At 47.8% G+C, this 18689-nt stretch overlaps 1 protein-coding gene and 1 pseudogene across 3 annotated transcripts in view; both read left to right on the forward strand.

The window, feature by feature from the left end:
• B3galt5 (beta-1,3-galactosyltransferase 5) overlaps window positions 1-18689 on the forward strand; it is a 53566-nt gene that overhangs the window by 23923 nt on the left and 10954 nt on the right. The window lies entirely within an intron of this gene.
• Window positions 1856-14864, forward strand: LOC129682476 (uncharacterized; annotated as a pseudogene).

An 18689-nucleotide genomic window follows, 5' to 3' on the forward strand; every position in this document is an offset into this window, starting at 1 on the left:
AAACAAACACACATTTACATGACATAACCGAGTTTACAAAGAAACCAGAACTTCCATTACACTCAGGGCTAGATCCTGGTCCTGAGTGCCACTCACAGATCCCAGTGTCCTTGAACAGATGCCTGCTCCTGGGCATCCTCTGTCCCCAGTGGGTGAGGACATAAGCTGCCATGCATGCTCTCTTCCCCGGCTATACACATCAGCTGTCAGAAGCTCACTGCATTGCCCCTGGCTCCACCCTGGGTCGTGTGGGCAGTGTGTGTGTGTGTGCGCGCGCGCGCGCGTGTGTGCGCGTGCATGCACACACACGTGCTGGGGTGGGGCTGGGGACTGGCCGACTATATACACCGCTAACTTTTCTTTTCCAACAGGGAAACACCTGACTGGCAAGGGTGCTTTCCACTCTCCAATTTCAGGCTACCGCTGGCTAGGCTTGGGGCTGGCCCTCGTCAGGCTTCGTGGCTGCAAAGTGAACGGGTGGATAAGAAGGGCAGTTTAAAACCAGCATTGGGAACAATGTCATCAGAATGAACCCCCAAACAACTGATGGCCAGCTGTCCTGCCAGTGTTGGGAGGTGACGTTCCAAGCCTGTACCATCTGGTCTAGATGCTAAGTTAACATTTCAGATGAACCCAGGCCGTTATAATTTCAATATAGTAATAAAACACACCCAGTGGTGCTGAGAAAGACCCAAAAGACCAAAGTACGGAGGGAAAGAGGAAGCACCCTGACTCCTTGAAATCTGCTGCACTCTCATGACAAGGTCTAACGTCAGTGGGCATGTGGCAGTCTTTATAACTCTTCTGAACAGATGACCATCCAGAGCACAGACCTGCTCTGGGGAAGGAGAAGGTCCCTCTGGGGTGTAGCTGACCGCACTGTTTTTGAGCAGCTAGTGAAATTTCCTGCTGGGCACAGCACTGGTTAGCCATTTGTAAACCATACCTGAAGATTCAGCCACAGGTAAGACAATAACACAGCTTTTGACAAAACTGTACCAAGTGAGGACATGACTGCATCAAGATATGATGAGGGAGGTTTTTGTTGTAGATACGGGGTGTACAGCCAGAGGCGTCTGGAAGGGTCCAGGACAGGAGAGAAAGTCGTAGACTAAACATGATCGGTAGTGGTAGCCTGAACTGAGCCACAAGAGGAGAGAGGTGCGGGGTCAGGGGGTGGTGATAGAGGAAGAGGAGAAGAGGAGATGCCAGGGGGCGCCTGGCTGGCACGGCAGGCAGGGTTATACAGGAAGGAGAAGCTGGGGGAGGGAAGCCCACGAGCCAGGGAAGGGCAAGGTGGGGTCAGGAGAGCTGAGCAGCCTCAGGAACTGAGCCTGGAGGCCAGCGTGCCCTTCAGCACCCCAGCAGGCAGCCCAGATAGCCTGTTTCTTTTGGACCTGACAAAAATAACGCCATGTGGAGCTGAAAACCAAGATCAAGGGTTTAAAGATTTCATCCAGACTTTTTATCTCTGATCTTGGACACTATCCCCACCCCCAACAGGAGCTAGACGTCATTTGGGCTAAGCAGGGGGAACGATGTTGTTGATTACTCTCTGATTCCCTGTGTCCTCACAGAGAGAGTGACCTGGGAAGATTACCTCAAGCCTATGCTTGCTTCTCTCCATTGACATCACAGAGCCGTGGTCCTCACCCTTCCTAACGCTGGGCCATTTAATACAGCTCCTCATGTGGTGACCCCTAAACAAAATTGTCTGAGTTGCTTCTTAACTGTAATTTTGCTACTGTTAGGAATTGCAATGTAAATACAGAACATTCAGGGTATCTGATATGTGACACCTGTAAAAGGTGATCAACCCCCAAAGAGGTCGACACTCAGGGGTTAAGGACCAGAGATGCCGGTAATATTGGTTTTCCGAGTGCATGTGAGGACTACATGGTCCTAGGTTCCCTGTGGCACCAGCAGCAGCGATATCGCAACCATCATTCACCTATTATTCTCCAAACTAAATTTTGCTTGAGCATGAAACAAAATAAAAAGCTTCTCAAATTACAAAATAATTTGATTTTAAGATTAATTGCTAATTGGCATGACATATATTTTGGGGCACAGTAGAATGACTAAAATAGAGGACAGACTTTGGGGTACAGTGGTGAGTGTGCCACCACACCTGGGTCTCTGTAGCTTTGGAGTCTCTGTGTCCAACTCCCTTTCAGCATCACTGCTCAAGGCTGTCTTGTTTCTTTCTTGCAAGTCCTCATTTCTCTGCTCCCTAGGGGTGTTTTGATTGCCATGCCTTCACTCTGCAAGTCTGTCTTTGAGCTCTTAGGTCTCCTGTCATTTCCTGTGTCTGCTGTGTTTTGCTGACAGAGTTCTCAGTTTCTCTGGGGAGCAGAAAATTTATTGGTCTCACCTTTAATTTACTTCTGGGAGTTCCCCCTTCCAGATTAGCTGTGCCGCCATTCTTGTTTAACAAGGACAGTCACCTGGCTGGCTCCCTCTGTAGAGACTGCTCGTTATGCCTGCCTTTTATGTGGGTTTTATTTGAGTTTTTCTCAGAATTTGCATAGGGACCTGAGTATCACAATCTGCTTCTTGTCCCAGGCTATGAAAAAGGGGGAGAGACGTTGAGCTGTGTAATAACCACGCCTGGAAGAGTGTTTTTCCTGGCGTTTTACTAGGATGTGCTTTCAAGGCTATGCAGGTCAGGGAGGAACCAATTTTATTTTTCTTAGAATTGTAAGAATTTTTTTTTTTGAATTGTAAGAATTTTGAGAAATATTTCAGACAGGTAGAAAAGTCAGAGCAGCAGACAAGCTGTGTGTGAGTGTGTTTCTGTCGGTTGGTGGCACCTGCTTGTCACGTACATGGTGAGATGGTAAAAGGTGAGTCACTGTAAAGCATCACCCTTCATTTTCTCACTGGATTCTTCCTCCATCCTTTCTCTATGTTTTCAAAATCTGTATGTGAGTCTGTATCTCACACCACTGCCATTACGCTTTCGAAATTTTCTGGTGGTGAAGCATAGTGCTAATATTTGCACTTTCATTGCTGTTGCTGGATATTTAGATGTTTTGCATTTTTTAAAAATAAAATGCAGTGGTAGGCATTCCTGGCCTGTTTCCCCTTGCACACCTATGTGATTTCCTGTGGATGAAGGATCCATCTATATCAGTGTAACTGTCAGGGCATGTGTGTCTCCATTGGTCCTAGATCTGGAAGGATGAGACTTGAGGGAGGTGTGTGTGCGGAGAATTACCCCTCCACCAACTGTGTGGCCCAGTAACTCAGTGCCTGCTTCCCTCGCTTCGCCAACTCTTAGAATCATGGGCTCTTTACATTTGTAATAACAGAAAGACTAGGACCTCGGCCTCACTGCATCAAGATACGTTACCTGATTCTAGCACAGCTGGCCGTGCTGTTACTCATATATACGTGTTAGTCTCTGATTTGTCTGTCTCTCAGTAATCTCTCACCTCTCATCGCCACCTGTTGATGGATCCACCCATCTTCCATCTGTATGCAGCATCCAATTTTCCTGTCTATCGTCTATCCATATATCACCCACCAGTCTTCTATCCTCTAGGTATCTATTACTTTATCAGTCTTTTATCATCTATGTGTCTATCACTTATCTATTTTCTATTCATAATATATATCATTTATCTATCATGTAATGTCTATTTGGTATATCAACTATCAATTAGTTTGTAGTCTATCATCTATCTATCTACCTATCTATCTATCTATCTATCATCTATCTATCTATCTATCTATCTATCTATCTATCTATCATCTATCAATCATATATCCATCCATCTATCACCTATCAGTCATCTATCATCTTTACATTTTTGTCAATCTATCTTCTATTTATAATCTATATAATTTACCTATCTTCTTTTGTAGCTCTTCGATCATCATCTATTTTCTCTCTTTTAGTCATAATCATGTATCATATCTATATCACCAACCATATGCCTATTGATAACTGATCATTTCTTTCTCATCTCTATCTATCTCTGTGTATCTCTCAACTCCTATCTATCTATCTATCTATCTATCTATCTATCTATCTATCTATCATTTATCATTATCATCTATCTATCTATTCAATCTATATATCATCTATCTTCTGTCTATTAATCTACTTATTGTCTATCATCTATCTAGCTATCTATCTATCTCTCTGACATCTATCTATTTATCTGTCTATATCTATCTTCTATCATCTATCAATCCTATCTATCTATCTATCTATCTATCTATCTATCTATCTATCTATCTATCATCTATTTGTGTTTCTTTGTCACTATGACCAAATACCTGATAAGACTTGGGAGGACTGTTTGATCTCAGGTCACAGTCTAGAAGGTAGAGTCTATCACAGCAGGAACCATGAGTCAGAAGCAGCTCCTGTCTGTGGCACAGTAACATGAGGTGACCAGTGAGTTTACACCAACCAGGCAGCATAGAGCTTGGGCAGGAGGAGGACAGGCTACAGTTCTTAAAGGCCTGCCGCCATCTTCTTCAACCATGCTTCCACACCAAAGGGCCCGTTGTCTTCCCAAAACAGGACTGCAGCGAAGGGCCATGCATTTATCCACACAAGCCCCTGGGCGCCATTTCACATTCCGATTACAGAAGTCTGTAATCTTGGGATTCCACTCTGCGAGTGACTGTTTCTATCTTCTGCTCATCTTTTGTTTTGGGTCCTCCTTCTTACTGGTTGCTGAAGCTTATTATCGTCTTCATTTACACGGCCAGCACCTCTTCCTGGCCTGGCTTATACGATCACATCTTATCTAATATAGCTTTTCATTCTCTAATTTGATCAAATTTGTCAAGTCTTTATCTGTGGTTTGTGTTTTGTCTTAAGAGAGTCTTTCCATACTATTTTTAAAGACAATCATATATTTGCTTATAAAACTTTTAAAGTTTGGGGAACTTTCCCTGCCTGAGGAAACCGCTTGGGTTTTAGCCTTGGGTTGGCTTTTGGTCAGCTGTGAACCCAGGGCTCAGATGTGATTAGTCTGTGTGAAGAGCCAGTGTAATCAGGTATGAATTCTGCCATCAGTTCTCCTGGTGATGTGTGCTGCTGCTTCTTTATAAATGTGTAAATCTGTTCTGCACTTGTTTTTTCTGATTACCTTGCTGTGCTTTACAGACACCTTAGTGTAGGTGACTTAAGCAGTAGAAACTTCTGGAGCCAAGTAAGTCTTAGGTCAGACAAGTCCCAGGATGGTGGGTCCTGTTGAGGCCTCTCTTCTGACTGCAGACCTTCACTTTCTGTCAGTGTGAGGGGCCTGGCATTTCTCTTTTTCCCTCTTCTACTAGGTCAATTGAATTAGGGCCCCCCTCTGGCCCTCATCACCTAACCTTTAATTAGAGCCCGAAGGCTCTTCCATAGCGGGGACAGAACTCCCACATGAGCTTTGGGGCGTCACCGTTCAGTTCATATCACTAGTCTCTCTGTCTGTGCCTCATCCATATGTTCTTGACTTCATGAGTGAATGGCAAGGTTCATGGGCATCCAGTTTCCCTCTGTTCTTCTTTGTAATTTGCTGATTCATTTTTGTCCTCTATATAAAGTTCAAGTTCACTTGTCAAGTTGAGTTAAAAATCTTGTCAGTTTCATGACTGTTGTTCTATCAGGATATAATTTGTTGATCTCAGAGTAAATACAACATTTATTATTATTATTACTATTATTGATTATTGTTATTTCAGGGTTGTATTTTTCAGACAGAGTCTTGCTATATAGCTAAGGCCAGCCTCAAATTTTTGATACTTCTGTCTTGGTTTCCTTAGTTCTGGGATTATAGAGCCAACATGGCTCAACATGCTCAGTTTCCAAGTCGTTTGCATTTTGCACAGTGTTCTTGCTAATGTCATTCTGGCCTGGGCTCACAGCCAGAGCCTCCTGCTGCTCCCACGGTCTCTCTCTCCTCACATTCACCAGTGCCTCAGCCTTTGTCTCTCACAAGGTTAACATATTGCGAAGGGCCGGGAGGAGTTGTTTCATAGAATTTCCTTCAGTTTGAGTTTGCCTGACATTTCTGATCATTAGAATGAAGTTATGAGCCAGGCAGTGGTGGTACACTCGGGAAGCAGAGGCAGGCAGAGCTCTGTGAGTTTGAGGCCAGCCTGGTCTACAGAGTGAGTTCCAGGACAGCCAAACAAACAAACAAACAAACAAAAAAACTGTCTCAAAACAAACAAAAAACCAAAAAGAATGAAGTTATTAATTCTTATTAATAATACTGCAAAGGCTTAATAAACTGGTTATATTCTTATTGGTTCTAATGCTCATATGTAGCATGTCTTTAAATTTAAAAAAATTAAATTTTACTATTTTTTATGTTTGTGTGTCTCTTTGTGAGTGCATGCCATGGGTATACATGGGTATTTGATCAATTTCTATGCTTTTCTGTGGCATTTAAAGTGTAGGTTAGTTTAATTTGTCTAGCGTTGAATCTGTGCCGTGCTTCTGTAAGAAGAATAAGATTCTGCATCTTTGGCTTCCTCCAGAGACAACTGGCTTTTAAACATGCTGAGCAAAGAGTGGGAGAGAAGAAACAAAGAGCTGACTGTGAGCTGCCTCCTGCTGGAAGCGTGGAGGCTGTTCTGCCTTCCTGGGAGGGCAGAGGTGGCTGAGATGAGGCAGGAGCTGATCCCCAAGCAGTGACCCCAGGGTCCCTAGGTACAAAAGAGGCAGAGACACATTTTATAGCCATTGCAACAGACTCGCTCCAGAGAAGCTTTGGCCACTTCCAGCCATCATCCGATTAGATGTAGCCCTTAGTATGAAGCTCGCTGTAAGCCATCAGGACAAGGAAAAAAAGTGTGTGTGAGCCTTTGTGGGGTGCCAGAGAGCTTCCTTAGAGGCATCATGGCTTTTGATATAATGTCTGTTTTTATTGATGCCCTTGCCACTCTGGCGAGGCCACAATACTGTAAGGCCAGAAAAACCCAAGGGTGACTTGTCTGTGTTCTTTGTTGTTTATTTGTTTTTTGAGTCGGGGTCTCACTCTGCAGGCCAGACTTGAACGCATTACTTTGTGGTCTAGGCTGGCCTCAGATTTCTGACTCAGCCTCCCGAGTGCTGGGATTGCAGGCGGGAAGTAGCAGCCCAGTTCCTGTTTGTGTCTTAAAGAGTCTGAAAGCTGGGTCAGTGAAATGGCTTCAAGAGTTGAGCGCACCTGCCAAAATACAAGCCCAGGGACCTGAGTCCAAGCCCTGGAGTCCCCAGAAAGATGGAAGGAGCGTCCACAGAACCATCCTCTCTCCTCTGCACGTGCAGCACGGCACACTCGTCCACGGCACACAAGCCACACACACAATGGGAATAATGGCAATTAGACAGCCTCTTCTAGCCTCTGCAGGCTCCAGCCGTGCGTGTGTTGCACAGACATACAAAAGAAATAAAGGAAAATAAAACCAAATAAAACAACAGCAGCAGCATAGACATGTAGAGGGTGGACACCCGGAGTCTGGCCCAGGAGTGGAAATTGGTGTTTTTGGCTCTCAGTGACACTGGGGACTTCCCGGAGCCAGGCAGGGAGGAATGTGGGGTCAGGGTTAGTGCCTCAAGGTGTGTGCATCTTTGTTTTCATCTTCCACGCCCCCAGGGGCCTCTCTGCCCACTCTGCTTTCCCCACCTATTGTGTGTGGAGCCCACGTGCTGGTGATTTATGAGAAGTGTGGGGCCATCTGCGCCTCTTGATGCACTAGGGCATGTCTGAGGTGCCGTTTACAGCCTCCAGGCGCAGTCAGGGGACCTGAGAATCTCACTGCAGGGTACAGGGCTCTGGAGGGCCAGACCTGAGCAGGTGGGGTGTGCGGGCCTGTGGTCAGCCTGTCACTAGCCATTGTGGGCCACTGGGCTCTTCTCTGTAGTCCTGTTCTTGTCATCTGTGGCAAACCTGTTGGATACCTGTGGTGTTCCCCCATCCCTGCCCCTCTCCCTCCCTTCCTCCTTCCTCTACCCTTTCCCCCATCCCTGCCCCTCTCCCTCCCTTCCTCCCTCTTTCCTTTCCCCCATTCCTGCCCCCTCCCTCCCTTCCCCCCTCCTCTACCCTTTCCTCCCTCCCTTCCTCCTCCTCTACCCTTTCCCCCATCCCTGCCCCTCTCCCTCCCTTCCTCCCTCTTTCCTTTCCCCCATCCCTGCCCCTCTCCCTCCCTTCCTCCCTCCTCTACCCTTTCCTCCCTCCCTTCCTCCCTCCTCTACCCTTTCCTCCCACCCTTCCTCCCTCTTTCCTTTCCTCCTTCCCTTCCTGTCTCCCTCCCTTCCTCCCCCTCGTCTTTCTTCTCTCCCTCCCTCCTCCTCTCCTGTCCTCCTTCCCTCCGGTCTCCTTCCTTCCTTCCCTCCCTTTTCCCCTCCCTCTCTACCTCCTCCTCTCCTTGTTTCCCTCCATCTTCCTCCCTTTTTCTTTCTTTCCTCTCTCTCTTTCTTTTTCTTCCTCCCTCCCTCCGTTTCTCCCGCCTTCAGTCTTCCATCTCCATCAGTATCAGCCCCTGGAACGGGGTGCACTGCAATGCGTCCGTCCAGGATGCCATCAGGTTAACTTTGGCTCCAGCTCAGGCTCTTGCTGATTTTCTGAACTCATTCTTGGTTGTCTTCTCTTTTGTTTTGTTCCATCTGTTCAATGCTTCTAGTCTCCATCATGCTCTAGCTTCAGTCCCACGAAGTCTCTTCCGTCACCCTCAGCTATGGTTAGCCCTTTCTCTTCGGCGGCTGATGCCATGGCTGCACTATATTGCTCTGCTCTCGAAGCACCAGACCCTCCAGCTCCCCCGCTGTGGCAGAGGCTCCTCTCTGCTGACCGATGGAAGTGGATGAAATAGCCTAGTACCTCAGCCTCTTCCTCTGTGTTCTTTTTTGTGTCCTATATCCTGTGACATATACATTGGTTTATCCCCTGTCTTGTCCAAGTATGTCTATTTATAATCCTTGGAGCAAGGCTGTGTGAATGTAAGTTCCCTGGGAAAGGAACACATCTACCAGCAACTGACTGGAGTGACTGGTCAGAACTTCCTGATTGTGTAGAGTTGGAATGTTGTAGATCAAGAGCTAAAATTATTTAACGTCATCATTGGTCCTCTTAATGAAGCTTATCACTCATCTTTGTGTCTAACCTAGCATCTGTGACCACCAGGTAAAACCTTTGGAATATATGAACTGAAGAGACCACTGGCTTCCACCAATCCAAAGCTAGAATGTTATGAGCTAGCGTCTGAAACGTGTAGCAGAGATTTCTCCACTCACCTGTAAATCTGCCATCTCTAGCAATCAGCAAAGGCGTTGGCTTGTGATGTTTGTTTTTGTACTGCGACTATAGAGTCCATATAACCACCTCCACACTGGAACGTGTTGTTTGGGACACTGTGTCCATACTCCCTCAGCCATGCTCACTCATATGTGGCTCAGAATAAACCTTCTTATTCTCTTTGAAGTGAGAACTGTGTTCTATGCCAGCAGCCAAATGGATGCTAAGCTTTCTACATATGTGCTTGAAGATATTTGAATCATAGCTTTACTTTTTGCATATTAATTTAGTTGGGTATTCAATTTCTGTTTGGTAACTACTTCCCTGTAGCATTTTGAAAGTATCATTGGCTTTTCTTGTTGACTGTAGGAAACTGCTGTTCATCTCCTTGTCCGTTTTCTTGTAGGTATTTTTCCTTTCCTCGGCAGTTCTTCGGGCTCAGTGTGGATGTGCCCTGGTGACAGGGTGCAGCTTTGACCTAAGGACTCACATTTCCAATTATGCATAGTCACAGTAAACTTTTCCTCACACCTGTCCCTGTTCTCCCATCCCTTTTCTCAGCAGTGCTCATCAGGGCCGCTGATCCTCTTTGTCCGTCCCTCTGCCTCGCGCAGGTTAGGGGTGAGACAGTTACTTCTGATGAAAATGGCGTCTTCCAGACCCAGCCCTCTGGCTCTGGGAGCAGTGGAGAGGCAAGCCCGAAGCTCCAGGTTCATGCTGGGGATCACCTTCCTTGGAGCTCCTTTTTCCTGCCTGTGTCCACTCTCCTCTAACCTGGGGATTAATAATGAGACGTTAACGTCCAGGGCCTCACTTTACCACTTCTGCTGACCCCATGGCCTGCATGAAAATCTGATACTTCCAGTGTGCCTCTTCTGGCCTTGTGTATGAAGGGATTTGCCTACAGTTGTGTCCTTCATGTGCTGCTTGGAACTTTGTGGGTTTGCTTTTGGAGACAGGGTCTGGAACTCACTCGTAGGATGTCTTGAACTCACGGTGATTCTCCTGCCCCAGTCTTCCAAATGTGTGATTTCATGTAGGAATCACCATGCCCGGCCTGAACTTTGTTTTCATTTTAGCATGAATAGCCGAGAAACACTAACTCCACACACAGTGTTTGCTGAGGTGATTTGTCAAAAGGTCCATGTTCCCATCTGTGTGGGTATGCAAGTAAGGAGCCAGCCTCCAGCACAGCTCCTCAGGAGCTGCCCATCTTTTATTTATTCTTTAGGTGCAATATCTCGTTGGCCTGGACCTTGGTTATTTGGCTGGACCTGCTGGCCAGTAAATTGTAGGTGTCCTCCTGTCTCCACCACCCTAGCACTGGAAGTACGAGACAGGGTCTCACCTTGCAGTCAAGGCTGCTGTGAACTGCGAACTCTGATTCTCCCACTTCAGCCTCCTGAGCTTTGGGGATTGCAGGCCTGTGCCACAGAACTTGGCTGAGTATGAAAATTCTTGAGGCTATGTGTGCATTTCCCTGTGAAAGTGATTTTAAATATACCTAAGAGAGTGTACCTGAAACTCTCAACGCTTTCTTGTGTAATCCGCTATTGTGGATTTACTTGTTTGACTTCACTTATTATCTCTCCCCGCCTCTTCCTCCCTTTCTCCTTTCCTGTTTCCTTTCTTCCTTCAGACAAGGTTTCATTATCTGGAGGGCTGATTTCAAACTCAAGATCTTCCTTCCCCAGTGTCCCAAGAGCTGGGACCACCATTCCTGGTACCGACTTTCCTTCTTTATAAGTAGTTGGAAGTTTTGCTCTATGAAGCTTGTTGTAAGTGCTCCCTGCGGCCAGGACGACAGCTTCTTTAGTCCTCCGTGCTGGTGTGTGGAGGCGTGTACACTCACAGTGGTGCTCATTGAAGGTGAAGGCAGCTAGAGCCTGAGGAGAGCCCACAACTCACTCATTTTTATATAAAATGAGGATGTCTTCCCTTGGCTATTTTTTTTTGCATGTGTCTATGTGTCATGTATGTGTATCTGTGTGTGTATGTCTATGCATCTGTGTGTGTTCGCATGTGCGTGTTCAGAACAGAAGCTGATTCTGGTTGTTTTCCTCAATTACTCTCCATTGTATTTTGCTGGGGTGGGTTCTCTTGTTGGGCTTGGAGCTCAGGAGTTTGGCTGCTCTTTCAGAGGACCCAGGTTTGATTCTCTGTGCACACATAGGGACTCACAATTGTTTGTGACTCGTTCCCAGGGAACCACTGCCTTCTGGGTAGTTAGGAGTCTCTTCTGCCTCTCTCGGGCTGGGGTTACAGGTGAGCCACCATGCTCACCCAGCTTTCACAGAGGCACTGGAGAGCAGAATTCTGACATCACAGTTCTTTAGCACCAGCGTTAGCATGTGCTCCCAGCTCCTCACTCAACCAGTTTTTAAACAAGTAGAACACATATCATCAGTAAGTTTCTTTCACAAAATTCTCTTTTCATGGGAAAATGATCCCAGCTTGTTCCATCAGCCAAAGCAGAAAGCCAGACACCTGTGAAAACACAGGCGGCCCCTTCTTACCAAAGGGAGGACTTTCGAACACACCTATCAATGTTTAACAATCTTAACAAGGTTGTAAAATGTGTTGTATGTTAGCTGTGAATCATTTCACAGTGAAATCTGTAGATTCCCCGGCAGCATCATTTTCAGTGCAAGCCACATGTTTGCAGCCAGGCTTGGAGTGACATGAGTGTGAGACGCTAAATCAGAGATGCTGCAGGGGGCAGCCGCAGTCTCAGGTTCTGTCTGAACTCTCTGACAGGTGGTTCCCTGCCGTTTCCAGCCCTGAGAGGTAAAAGGGGGCGAGAGGCAGACGCCAACACAGGGTGGGATACAGCCCTGAAGGCAGTTCCGTGCTGTGTCTGTAACCACTCATCCTCTGGCAAATGTCACTGCATACCGAATGGTCTCCTCCCAGAGATGAGGACGTAGGGGATGGGTCAGCAGTGAGAACACTGACTGCTCTTTCAGGGCCCAGGTTCGATTCCCAGCACATACGGTGATTCACAGTGGTCTGTAACTTCAGCCCAAGGGGGTCTTCTGCCTTCTCCTGGCCTCGGTGGGTACCGCACACATGTGGCATGCAAACATAATGCAGGCAACACACACACGCACACACACAGGCACCCCCCAAATATGTATAGGTTGAAAAAAAGAAAGCCCAGTGGGGGAGGAAGAAGCACACCGGGACAGAGGAGGTGTGTTTCTGTGGGCAGAACTCCCCCTGAGGCGGCTGAGCCCGTATCACTAGGAAGGCGTGAAAACATCATGCCACAGAAACGCCAACAACATGTACAATCGGGGCTAACTTTCTGGACCCACAGATTGCTCTGGAGACTAGCTGCTGTGCTTTTCCATGAGAAGCCTGAGCGATGGAGTGCTGGGCTCAGGGGAGGCCATCTTGCTCATCAGGCAGTGTCTGTAGTGACTGGCATTCCCACCCATCAGACTCCAAGAAGGTTTGCTTTGGCCATCTTTCTTGTGCTTTGTCACCTGGTAATGAGGGACCGTGAAAGTGAGAGTTTCCATAGTATTTGCTGCCGTGGTGATAAGGTAGTCCAGGTGGAAGGGAGGGGTCAGTTTGAAATGGTGACTTTGTGCTGCGCATGATGCTGATTTTCCTGGCTTCTATGGAACCAGTTCAAGCTAGCTAACAGGATACTTGCTAGGGGCACCTTGATAAGTCTTAAACTGTGATCTTGGTGCAAATAGTTGAAATCAACATGAATCTATGTGCAAATACAATTTTAAAATATGTCTCTAGAATAGTCTGTTACAGCTGGCTTTCTTAAATGGTCAACAAAGACATAACTAAGGCTTTCACTGAAGTTTTTCAGCAGTCCCTTCTCCTTTTCTTCAATGCCTCAAGCATACTGGGTGAGCAGTCTGCCGACAGGCCGTCCCCCATCACTTTATGAACAAGGAACTTTGCAGCGGCCCTGGTTTGTACATATTATGATACTAGACATGCTTTTTTTTTTTTTTGCCAAGAATAAAGCTTATAATTCTGAAACCAAGCTTCAAAATGTGCAGATTGTTTTCAGGAAATATCTACTCACATGTGGAAAGTTCTTTTTAGTTTTTAAATCCCTTTCAACATATTTGCTTTATTCTGCAAATACATTCTTATAATCCCCTATCATCCTTCTTACTTCAAGCTTGAAGATACAGAGGCTCAAGGTTTTAAGAAACTTGATTAAAGTCAAACAGTTAGGATGATCAAGGTGGAGGGGGCACAGAACACTCTCTTCTGAAATGGTTACTAGATAAAGGACTGTCTTTGTTACTTTTCTATTGCTGTGGAAAGGCACCAGGACAAACTCATTTAATTGGGGGCTTGCTTACAGTTTCAGAGGTGAGTCCATGACCATCAAGGTGGGGTGCATGGCAGCCAGCAGGCAGGCGTGGTGGTGTAGTAGCCGAGCGCTTACAGAGAACTTACATCATATCCTCAAGTTGGAGGCAGAGAGAGAGAGGGAGAAGGGAGAGAGAGGGAGAAGGGAGAGAGAGAGAGAGGGAGAGGGAGGAAGAGGGAGAGGAACAGAGAGAAGAAAAGAGAGAGAGACTAGGCCTGGTGAGGGCTTTTGAAACCTCAGAGCGAGTGACACACCTCCTAATCCTTTCCAAAACAGTGCCACCAACTAGGGACCAAGCATTCAAACATCTGAACCTACGGGGACTCTTCTTATTCAAACCACAATGAACACCTCAGTGACAACAATGTCGACTGGATCATGCCATATCCCAGAGAGGTGGGAGAAGCAGCTGTGTTGAGGGGGCCGTGTGATGGAGGAGCCCCTCAGAAAAAACCCTTTGTTCAGAGGAAGCCAGGTGGGGATCCTGGTGTCTGGTATCCTGACCTTGTCTTTGTAATTCTGCTTTTTTTTTTTTTTAACCACTGGCCAGACCCAAAGAACATTGGCCAACAGAAAGCCTCCATAAGTCCAGCAAGTGGGGAGAGTGGTGAGCAAATCTTCAGGCGAATCTTGAGGACACAGCAGGGTAGGAAGACACAGCAGGGTAGGGAGAAGGGCCTCCTCAAACAGCTAATCCCCTGCTTGGGGCCTTCACCTTCAGAACTGTGATTTTAGGCACTGTGTGTTTTTCCACCACAGCTGAGCAGCTGGGGAAACCTGCTGTTGAAGGACCCTCTTCTCTGATTCATTCGTTCTGGCCCTGTCACGGTCTTGCTAGGTTCCCCTTGGTTGCGGCTCTCCCTCCATGTTGTGCCATTACCCACCAGGCCGTCATGGACTCCCTGCCCCTACTGGTTGACTTCCTAGAGTAGCTTCCATTAAACATCCGCGTGTGACCACTCTGGCCTGGGCCCTGCCCACTGGCTTTGGGTCAAACCCCTTACTCCAGCCCAGGGGTCAGATATGTGCTCACACTGCCCTTCAAGAGAAGGCCACTGCTCTCCGAGGGGTGGTGGTCCTTGGCTGCGCTCTTAGTCTTAGATGAGGCTTGGGATGGAAGCAATGAGCTTGGAGTAAGGCTCTTATCCTTGGGACTCTCCAGTCATCCCATGGAGAGTAGACCTCCATTTATAGACGCGAAGGCTATTGCCCACAAGGCCTATGAGAAGGTGGGCCGCAAGGAGCAGAGCAAGCTGGCATCCCTGTGGGTGCTACTGTATTGAAGCTGGAAGAGCCACATTTACCCTTTGCCCTATCCTCCATTGCTGAGGGATTCAGGACTCAGGTGAGGATCTCCACACCATGCTGGGATGAAGCTGGGATGGGAACAGAGTGTGTGTGTGTGTGTGTGTGTGTGTGTGTGTGTGTGTGTGTGTGTAGATCAGAGCTCAACTCCAGGTGTTGTTACTCATGCCAAGAACTCACCAAATAGGCTGGACAGCTTAGCTAGTGAGCCCCATGGATCTGCTCAGAAGTGTGCGCCACCATGCCCAGCTTCCTTCGGAAGTTAGAGCTCATGTCCTGTGCTTGCACCAAGAGAGGTCTTCTGCAGTCTTCTGCAAATTGTTGGTTTATTCCACCCGAGCTGCATCCTAGGACTCCTTATCTGAGTCTGCTGCCTTAACATAGCACATTCATGGTGGGAACCAAAACAGGCTTTGGCGTGTAATTGACTAAGTTATAAAATATTGCACGAGTCATTGTGCAAAGCCACGGTGACCAAGGGTTCTGCCAGCCTCCAGCCTTTCACCAAGAGATCTGTGGTTTGGACTGGACTGAAAGAGCAAACCCAGTTTTCTTTCTGCAGCCCCTTTTGTGACACACAGGAACATGAACTGCACTGTGGGAAAAAATCAAATCTGTGACCAAATGAATTCTGATGGTTCTGTAGAAGATACCACAGTTTCAGAGATGTAGCTCCAGTTGTGATACAAGTATTAGCACACTATGTTACTCTTTGCTATGCTAAAAGTGACTTACAGAAGGACTTTATTTCAGCTCATGGCTCCAAAGGGATAAGAGTCCATTATGGGGGGTATGGCAGTGAGCACAAAAGCTGTAGCAGGAAGCTGAGAGGCCACACTTCAGACATGAAGCAGAGAGAGGGAGAGAGAGAGGGAGAGAGAGAGGGAGAGAGAGAGGGAGAGAGGGAGGGAGAGAGAGAACAGGAAGTTGTAGGATGTGAACTCTGTCCCAGTGACTCACTTCCCCCAGCAAGGGTCCACCTCCTAGGATTTCACCCTTTCCCCACAGAACACCAACTGGGGACCAAGTGTGTTCAAACATGAGGTGGGGGCACTCCTACTCAATCCATCACACAGGGTGTGTGCACACCACAAAAGGCACAGGCCTTAGCTGCCTGGTCCAGTGAATCCTAGCACACAATTCTATCCTTGCGGCCACCGTTCTGGTCAAGACTGGGCTGTATTCAGCTTCCAGAAGCTTCCTTGTGCTCCTCCCAGTCTACAGCACCTCACTGAGATAATCACTGTTCTGTTTCCTCTACCATGAAGTCTTTTCCTAGCTCTGCTTTGTACGTGGGTCCATTCACGTGTAGTCCTTTTTTCCAACAGTGTCTGTTGTGTTAGCATGTTGTTTGAATTTTGTGGCCGTGTGGCGCTTCACTTTTCTATCTTTCCGATGAGGGACATTTGCTGACAGCAGTTGTGTTGGGTATCAATGTATTGCTGTTTTGCTCCAAATCCCCCCTTTCTCACAGACTGTGAAAGTAGATGGACCTTTTGAGTAAGGTCCCCCGGAGTCCAGCTCCTGAAGCTTGTCAGTTTCCCTGGAAGGTCAGCACTGCTGGCCTGGCGGGCTCCTGTAGGGCCACCAGCACTCAGCAGAAAGCGGCTTCTGCACGGACACTTCCTTCTGGTTTTGTAGCAGGCGATGCAGAGCTCACTCTCTCTCCTGTGCCTGTTCATGTTCCTGTGATGTGGAACTACACGGCTCTTCCTTTCCCTCAAGGTCTGGATCTGGGGCTGTGGGCCTTTTCTGGGCTGGGCATCCAGTCTGGGTGGTCAGTGGCTCCTCCTACTCTGCCTGGGTCTGATTGTACTCACGGTGTTTCATGATGATTTTGCTTCATTTCCTGAAGTCTAGTGTTCTGTTGCTGTGACAAGACACTGGACCCACAGAGAGCCTTACTAAAGAAAGGGACTTACAGTTTCAGCGGTGTAATCCCTATGTTCATGTGTGTGTTGGGGGCGTGGTGGCACACAGGCAGACAGGCAGCTGAGAGTTCTACATTCGGATCCACAGAAAACAGGAAGAGAGAGACCCTGAGACTGGCCTGGGCTTTTGAGACCCCAAAGCCCACCCCCTAGACACAGTTTCTCTAACAAGGCCACATCTACTCCATCAAGGGCACATCTACTCCAACAAGGCCACACCTACTCCATCAAGGCCACGCCTACTCCAGTAAGAACACACCTACTCCATCAAGGCCACACCTCCTAACCTCCCTCAAGTAAGGCTTCCCTGTAATGATCAAGCACTCAAATATCTGAACCAAAATGAGAGACATTCTCATTCAAACCATGGTGACCTTTCATGGGCCCTGGGGCTTTTGGGTGTTTATTCACAGTAGGTTCTTTTAAACATGTGTCTTGGTTAGGATTTCTATTGCTGGGATGAAACACTGACCAAAAACAGCTTGGAAAGGTTTGTTTCACTCAGTTCCATCTAACAGTTCATCAAACACACTGAGGGCAGACACTCAGGCAGGGCGGGAGCCTGGGGCAGGACGGTGCAGAGGCCGTGGAGGGAGCTGCTGGCTGGCTGCTCCCCATGACTCAGCCTGCTTTCCTGTGGACCCAGGACACCCTCCCACAGTGGGCGTGGCCCTCCCCATCACTCACTCATTAAGAAAACTGCACAACCAGCTCTTACACAGGCGTGTTCTCACTGAGGTTCCCTCCCTTCAGATAACTAGTTTGTGTCAAGCTGACGTTAGGAGATGGTGGCTGTTACATTTTTTCAGTGTCTGTGTGTGTAGGTGACCTCCGAGTGAGTGTGTTTCTGGTCTTGGGATCCGGCTCCAGCTGTGCCCATTTTCTTAGCTAAGATGCATGTCAGCTTGTTCCTCTAGCGAAGGACACTTACAGGCATTAGGTGCCAGCCCAGAGGTGGCCACATAAGACTTTGTAAATGGGGTTTGGGGAACCCAGCAGGTGCGTTAGCAGCGGGACTGTCTCCCCAGCCTCTCAGGCAATGTAGAGAGGTTCCGGGGGACAGACTGTGGCTGTCCCTGTGGTCCTTTCCCACCTAAAGCAGGCTTTTGCGGCCTTTGGCAGGGTGATTTAGGGGAAGAGTGCAGGTGGACACAGGCTTTCCGTGGGTTGAGGAGCAGTCCAGTGGGGACCCCACTCTGCCATATGGGCCTGAGCTCTTCTCAGGCCCCCTACCATGCTTTTCCATGGCTTCATGGCTCTAGTAATAAATCACTCATGTGAAAGGACCTTCAGCTCAGTGCTCCCTTGGGCTCTGAGACCTTTCTGTGGTGTAAGTAGCCAGCCTCAGCTTTTCCGTCAAGCGTCCATTTGCCCTGGCAGCCTTGTGTAAAGAGTTGTGTGCCACTGGTGCTCTGCGCCCTGAATGCTGCTCCCCGTGTGTTCTTCGGAATGCCCTGGAGGTGCCACCCTCTTCTGTCCTCCACAAGGATCGTTTCGTTACGTCACCAACATGAGCCACCTTCCAGGCCTTGTATTAGCTACTTCTGTTACTGCAATAAAAGGTTATGACCCAAAGCAGTTTATAGCACGAAGAGTTTGGCTTATGGCTCCAGAGGGTGAATCCACAGTGGCTGGAGAGGGATGGCAGCAAACGGCCAGAGCTGGAAGCTGAGAGAACACATCTCAACTGCACACAGAAATCAGAGAGCAAGAACAGGAAGTTGGGGGGAGGCTGTATACCCCGAAAGCCTAATCACATTCTTCCTGCAGCAAGGCCGCACCTTTTAAAGGTTCTGTCACCTCCCCACACAGCAGCAGCAACTGGGGTCCCAAAATTATGGGGGCCATTTCTCATTCAAAGCTCTGCAGGCA

This window comes from Psammomys obesus, unplaced genomic scaffold, assembly GCF_907164565.1.
Source record: "Psammomys obesus unplaced genomic scaffold, mPsaObe1.curated_primary_1811, whole genome shotgun sequence".
Classification (NCBI taxonomy): domain Eukaryota; kingdom Metazoa; phylum Chordata; class Mammalia; order Rodentia; family Muridae; genus Psammomys; species Psammomys obesus.